Below are 7726 nucleotides of genomic sequence, written 5' to 3' on the forward strand. Positions count from 1 at the left end.
TTTAAATCACAAAATTCTAAAGATCAGAGCTAGGAAATAAAAAAGGAACAGTCTGTCTAATATATATGCCCTTGTGGGGCAGAGCAGTACAATACATTGGCAGGCCAGAGGGAGCCAGGTCCCCAGGAGTAAAGAAATAGGTGACAGTCTACTAGGAGAAAACCTGCTCCAGTGGGGGACTTACAATTAGGCCTGGTGGGTTCTGTCCCTAGGTCTCATACTAACTCCATTTCTGTTTGTATCCCTGTTTATAAAAGGGGCTAATAACATCTGCCCACCATGGGGCTTCTGTGTGTGTGGCTTTATGAACCAGTGCTTGAACAACCATCTGAGACCCTCAGAGGAGAGTTCTGTATGGGCAGTAGAAGCAGTAATGATAACACCACTTCTTATTAAGGTTCCCTGACAGTTCCATGTCCAAGTCAGGCCCATACTTCAGTGACTTACACTTCGCCAAAAGTTAACTGTTTAGGCTGAAATTTCCCATGCTGGGTGTCTGCCTCAGGCTGAATATGTTGGAAAATTTCAGCCGAAATGGTCCGACCATTTCTGAGAATGAGGCATTGTTTAAAAAGTGAGCCTTTTTCATAGACTATCAGGGTTGGAAGGGACCTCAGGAGGTCACCTAGTCCAACCCACTGCTCAATGCAGGACCAATCCCCAGACAGATTTTTGCCCCAGATCCCTAAATGGCCCCCTCAAGGATTGAGCTCATAAACCTGGGTTTAGCAGGCCAATGCTCAAACCACTGAGCCATCTCTCTCCCCCATTTTTCTTTAAAATGCATTAGAAAAGAGACTTGAAATTTGGTAGAGTTTGTGCCAGGCATGAGCCTTTTGCTAGATGCATGAAATTTCACTCAAATTTGGCCTTTAGTTTAGTGTTCGTGAAAGGTACTAGCCTGGCAGCCCTGGAAGCAGTATGTCTCTATTTGTCTACTGAGCAGGTACACCATAGACAGCAGAGCACTTCCCTGTCTTAGGATATGTCTACATTAGAAATGCTACAGAGGCACCACTGCTGCAGTAGCACTGTAGCACAGAGACTTACTAAAGCAACGGCCGGGGTTCTTCCATTGCTGTACTAAATCCTCCTCTCTGAAGGCTTGTCTACACTTGAAACGCTGCAGCAGTACAGCTGCAGCTGCGTCGCTGTAGCACTTCAGAGTAGGCATTACCTATGCCAACGGGAGGTATTCTCCCCTCAGTGTAGGTAATTCACCTCTGTGAGGGGGGTAGCTAGGTCTACACTGGAGCTTAGGTCGACTTAACTACATCTACAGGGGCATGAGATGGGCTTCTCTTATCTTACAGGCCCTATTACGAACATGATCTGTTATTCTAAGAACTGTCTGAAAGAAGAAATAGTGGAAAACAAAAAATAGTTTACTGAATTTATGAGAATTAGACTGAAGGTCTGATTCTAATCTCATGTAGATAAGTTTTAGATTGGTGTAACTTCTGATTTCACTGATGTTATACTTGCCTTACACCACTGGGAGATCAGAATGTACCACTACGCTTCTATGAATACGAATACCGTTATGAGCCATGGGTCTCATGCTGCACCCACTGAAGTCAACAGAAGTTTTGCTATTGACTTCAGTTAGAACAAGATCAGGTCCCATAAATATGAATCATTATCTTGGATAGCAATGGGCCGATAGCCTTAGTTGTCATTCTTGTATTTGGTTCCCAGCCAGTATTTTGCTAATTCTAAATACTTATTTAACAGAGACTGGAATGGCTTAGGTGTATCTTTTCTATTGTCTGTTAAATAAGTATTTAGAATTAGCAAAATACACCACTATGGATTTTAAAATCATTCACTTTAAGGTGTAGTACAGAAGTCCAAATGACAAAACCCACTTAAAACAGAAATCCTGTATTTGTATTCCCTGCATTCCTCTAACCACAACCATTCGTAAAAGGAACAAAATGCTGATTTCTAGGAACAAAATGCCCGACCGAATCAAGGTCTTATTTTCATGTAAAGAAAGTATTAGCTTTGCTTGTGACAATCATCCTGTCTCATCCCACCACAGAGGTGGCTGTATTTCAATGACTGAGAAGCGACTCTACATAATGGATATACATGTCATGCATACATATTGTTGACACAGGAGAATTCTGACACAGGGCAGCTGTTCTGGGAGAAAGGTGCTAGATGATGTACAAACCACAGAAATAATCTGTTCCTTAGCTAGGTGTGCCTTGGAGTGGTCACCTACAGTGAATCATTTGAGTGCAGGGTTTATATCGGTTACAGTGGGATCATTAATGACCACATGTGTGAAGGCCCTTGGCTTTATTGCTGCATGAATGAAACCTGCTCTTGCTTTGGACCCTTCCAACACGAACCAGGGGAAGAGAGAAAAAAGGAGAGCATAAGAAATATGATTATTATTAGAGCTTTCTTGAACATGAGGAGCTCAATCTTTACTAGCAATTATTAGTCTATCTCTGTCACATTCACCTTTCTGGCATTATTTCCCTGCTGGATACCATCTTTGATTCAATCAGCATCTTTTTGTCAAAATTGAAAGGCAAAGTTAGATTAAGGATGATTAGACAATTCCAAATTCTACCAGTGACTAGCTCTGTGGCCTTGGCCAGCTCATTTAGGGAATATTTTCAAAGGCACAAATGGCAGTTAGAAGCCTAACCCTACTGTCAGTGGGCGCTAGGTGCTTAACTGCCATTTGTGCCTTGGAAAATCTGCCTTTCTGAATCTGCATCTCAGTTCACACATTTGCAAAGTAATGGGAACAATAACACTTGTCTACTTCACAGCTGTAATTATTGGTGGTATAGTTCTCTGAGACCTTCCAAGGAAATGTACCAGATGAACACAACTGTTATTGAAAGTTCTGTGTGATATAAACTGTAGAACTGAGACCAACACAACAGCAGATAGCACACACATTGAAGAAGACACACAAATTGGTACCCTAGTGTATATAGGACGGGTGGGCCAGGACAGAGATGTTCAGCAACACACAGTGTGATCTTTCTTCTGTTTGGATGGAATGAGACTGTGATGATGAAGATAAAGGATCAGTAGGAACGTATGTAGAACCTGATGATGAAGTAGTTTGACAATTAATGAGGCCAAGATTAATTAAAATATATATTACCTTCCAAAATCTCCATAAAAATTCCCAGACTATCTTATTTCAAAAGGTTTAATCATTGCTATCTGTGCCTGAAGAGTAATTTTTTAGAACTGTTCCATATTTTCTTCAATATCAATACTTCTGGGGTGTCAGTTTTTCAAAATTTATCTGAGCCTTACATTTGGAGTTCCTGAATATCATAAGTTGTAAAGTAACCTGATCAAATGCTAGAGGCTAGATTTAAAGCAGAGGCAGAGAGTCCAACAAGACATTGAAACTGAAATGAATTAAAACTCTGGTCCATTGAGCGGAAAGACTAAAGAGCTACAATGTACATAATTAATTAGACTCAAATGTACCAACTTCCTTAAATGTACTATACTAATATTTTTAAACATGTGAGTGAATCAGGTCACAGACTGGAACAAAGTGTCTTATGAGCAATGTCCTCGTCAAAGTGGGTTTGAAGATAAGCATACAAGTGCAAGGTCCCAAGTCAAATACTAATATTTTTAAACAAGTGATCACTGTCCCGGGATTTCAAATTCTTTACGCTTTGAATACATTTGTATTCAATTTAACTTCTGATAAATATATATATATATATATAATTTTAACTTCTGTTTGGTAATCATCTTTTGTGGTAATAGAGTCCTGTTAGCGTTAAGGTGCACTGAATGATTTTTTCTTTTATTTCAGGGAATTATTTTTCTTTCAGTGTTTTTGGTTGCATATTTTATTTTTTCCATTCTTGCTGCTTTGGAATCCATTCTCCTCTCATATTGGTATCAAATCAGAGCTACAATGGTTTTATACTGGTATAAGTGAGAGGAAAAATTAGTCTCTTCATACTATTTCTACTTTTCAGTGTTGAGATTTTTAGAATCCTTTTGATTTAATATGGACTGTTCCTTCCAAATGTGTGTTTCTGAGCCAATAATGTATTCTTACTGAATCACGCAATCAAAGAGGAATGATCCTTAATGGGAACAATTCAATGTTTATACAAAAAATAGGTTGGATAAACACTCTCTGAGCTCCAAGCAGAAGTATGAACATTCAAACAGTGACTACAGCAAAGACTGGGGTGCAGTTTCCCTTCTGTCAGGTCATCCTATTTTTGGCCCTCTCTTGCTCTTGGTTGACAGAGTCAATTCTTATATCTTTGATTAGGAACATAGGAATTGCCATACTGGATCAGCCCATTGGCCATGTAGTCCAGTATCCTGTCTCTGACAGGAGCCAGATTCAGATGCTTCAATGGATGGTGTAAGAACTCTGCAGTAGGAAGATGTGGAAAAATTCCTTCCCTTCCCCCTCAAAGGCCTCATTGACTTAAGACCTGAATTCTAATTTAAGTCAATGGAAAGACTGATTGATTTCAGTTTTGTTGGATCAGCTCTCAGATGATACCAGAGTGCGTAGCAAAATAGTGCTTATAATGTCAATAACAATTTCAGAATAAAATTTAGGAATGTGTGAGTACTTTGATTGCTTTCCTCTTTCAGTTCATTTATAATTTCATTCTTCCTCATTAAATGGCAACTATCGCCAGTGATCAAATTATCCCATTATCCCATTGCCTAAAATAAACAAACTTAAGCACAATAAAGGATGAGATTTTTTAAAACAAATAGTTTTGTTACTGAGGTGTTTACCAAATTACCCAACAGGTGAATTAAGAAGACACCATAAATAGGTGGAAGGCATATCTATGTAAGTGCTAATCATTATTATTGCTTGATGTTCATGGAATTTTAGAGTAGTGATAAAAAAAGATTTTTGACATGAAGATCTTACAGTTTAAAAAGCCTGATCCTGGAAATGCTTACTTCCACAGGACTACTCATGGTAGTAAGCACCATGCCTGATAAGTGTTTTCAGAATCCAAGCCCCTAAATTAAGACAGAAGTGGAGATGACAACATGATTATGCATTCACTGGAGAAGCTATTCCATGTGGTTTGAATCCAATCCAATCCCTGTGAAAGTCAACGGAAAGACTCCTATCGATGTTATTCTTAGCTATCCAGGTATTTCTATGTTTGTATATGCTTCCTAAAGGGCTCACAATCCTACCACCTCCTCTGTGAGGAAGAGAAGCACTCTCTCTACATATGGTGAATTAAGGCACAGAATAGATTAAGTGACTTCTTCAGGGTTACATAGTACATTTATGGCTAAGCCAAGAACTGATTTCAGGTCTCCTCAGTCCAAGTACAGTGCCTTATCTAGTGGACCATCCTTCCTATCTTTAATGCAGTGGTCCCCAACCTTTTTCTGGGTGGCGGGCACCAGACGACGAGCCACCGAGGACCATGGCCAGTGGACAAGCATCCACCAAAATGCCGCCAAGAAGCAGCAACATCAAGAGGCGTCACTGCCGAAAATCAGTGTCATTTCGGCGGCAACGCCTCTTGATGACGCCGCTTTTCGGCAGCATTTCGGTGGCGACGCCTCTTGATGATGCCGCTTTTCGGTGGATGTTTGTCCGCTGGCCAGTATGCAGGCACACATAGATGCCCCGCCGGGTGCCATGGCGCCCACAGGCACCGCATTGGGGACCACTGCTCTAATAGGAATTGAATCAAGCCCCTAGAAAGTAGCAAATAGTTTTTTAAAAAAGGTATGTATCTATTTTATTTTGTAATGTAGTATAAAATAAAATGTAGCCACTTCAGGGATCAGTACATGATTTTTTTTTGTATCTTGTTCTATATCTCCCCCCACCCTTTTGCCCTGTCAAACAAGTAGTTAGTTGTGATTTTTAAAATTTTTTAAGAAAACAAATTTAACTCTGCATCTTTCTTGAGCTGTCTGGGAGTCTTGTTTCTAGCTACAGAACAGGAACAAACCAGGCAGCAGCAGTGCAAGTGTCCCCACAGAACCCTACACCTGAACCTTCAACCTTGAAAGTTTAGAGGGATAGTTCAGGTTCCTTACCTAATCCCATACTTGGCCCCTCTGCCACAAAGCATAATGAAATATTTTGTGATATGGGTACCTGCCTACAAGGAACTAGATGGATCTAATTTCTCGGAAGCCCATCACCATAGTCTCTTAGAGTGTCCATTGTTTCACAAAGGCCAAAGAACAAACTTCAGATTTTTACTGCTTTTGGCCACTACTGACCTGGGTCAGATTTAAACAAGCAAGCTATATTTTTACTCAGTTTTATTTGTAAATGAGGAATAAAATGTAGAAACTTGCTTCTTTAAGTTGTTTTTAAAAATCCTTCCTCTAAATTATTACAGAATGGTTTGATTTCTATGGAATATTACTGGAAAAGAAAGTACAACAAGACTATGGTAAAGAGTTAAAAAAAGCTGAAATTTACTTGATCGGAAAAAAAAACGGTCTGATCAGGGCTGCCCGGGAGGGGGGGCAAGTGAGGCAATTTGCCCCAGGCCCCGGGCCCTGCAGGGGCCCCCATGACAATATAGTATTCTATAGTATTGCGACTTTTTTTATGGAAGGGGTCCCAAAAATTGCTTTGCCCCAGACCCTCTGAATCCTCTGGGTCTGATTCTAATTTCACATTAGTTTTACACTGGTGTAACTCCACCGATTTACACAGTTTTAAATAAGATAAAACTCAAGCCCTACAGTTGAGTGCAGTAAAATTAAGCCTAAAATAATAATATTAAAATGGATTATAAGTAAATTAGGAGGGTTTGAAAACCTGCTTATCAACCGTGTAACTAGTAATACACTGAAAAATGGAAAATACTGAATTATCACCTTAGTTTAATTGCAGCGAGATAACTATAACGAAAGCAAATACCGTTTGCACACATATATAGATTTGTCATACAAGAAGCATAAAACTTCCATTACATTTCTGCTTTATCAGTTGTCTGTTTCATTCTGGAGATTTGTACAAATTACAATAGTAAATGATGTAAGAATGAGAATCCTAGTAAAATTCAAATACTGTACTTAAAATAAAAAACATAGTTGTTCATAAATAGACTATTGACTTTCATTGGGTTAAACAGCTCATGTTGTGATTAGGCTTTGAAACCATAATTGTTCTTGTCACCTAAACTCTGCTGCAGTCAATATCTTTTTATCATATACATTTTTAATCATGTATTAATAAACAAGAAGGTGTGTTTTATTGATGGCTGGATTAGTTTATTGACCAAGTCGACAACTCTATATACAGTTCTGAAAATATAAACAAGGTCAACATGTAAAGATAGGGTAAAGAAAATCAAAGATAGAGAATGTACTTTCCCCCCAGGTCTTTATAGGATTTTCCTTTTGTTTAGGAATTCTAGACGGAACGGTTTCAAAACTTTGGTTAGAAATTGCATAAAGAGGTTTTCTTTCTATTATGATAGCATCAGAGCCTATAAAAGGGGTACATCTGCACAGTATACCTTCATCAAGGACCATCTCTAGTAAGCAATTCCCCAGCTCAACTTTACCCCTTTTATTATTCTTCAAGTTTACAATACAGTTTTATTCAGCCTGTAGTTAAAGGCCAACTCTACTAAGCAATTGTTTTCCTGGTCTCCCTAGTGTTCTGTCTCTCGTTCACACAAACACAAAATTCACAAGCATATACCACACTGTCAGATCAACTATCAACTCCTATGAGGCTGGA

At 39.1% G+C, this 7726-nt stretch overlaps 1 long non-coding RNA gene across 1 annotated transcript in view; it reads left to right on the top strand.

Annotated features, from left to right (window-relative positions):
- The window catches only part of LOC127049473 (uncharacterized), a 34234-nt gene extending 28770 nt beyond the window's left edge, over positions 1-5464 (top strand). Inside the window, exon 3 of the long non-coding RNA XR_007773996.1 lies at positions 4956-5464. This is a non-coding gene — a long non-coding RNA (uncharacterized LOC127049473). The remainder of the gene's footprint in view (positions 1-4955) is intronic.
- The last annotated feature ends 2262 nt before the right edge of the window (positions 5465-7726 follow it).

This window comes from Gopherus flavomarginatus, chromosome 4, assembly GCF_025201925.1.
Source record: "Gopherus flavomarginatus isolate rGopFla2 chromosome 4, rGopFla2.mat.asm, whole genome shotgun sequence".
Taxonomy (NCBI): Eukaryota; Metazoa; Chordata; order Testudines; family Testudinidae; genus Gopherus; species Gopherus flavomarginatus.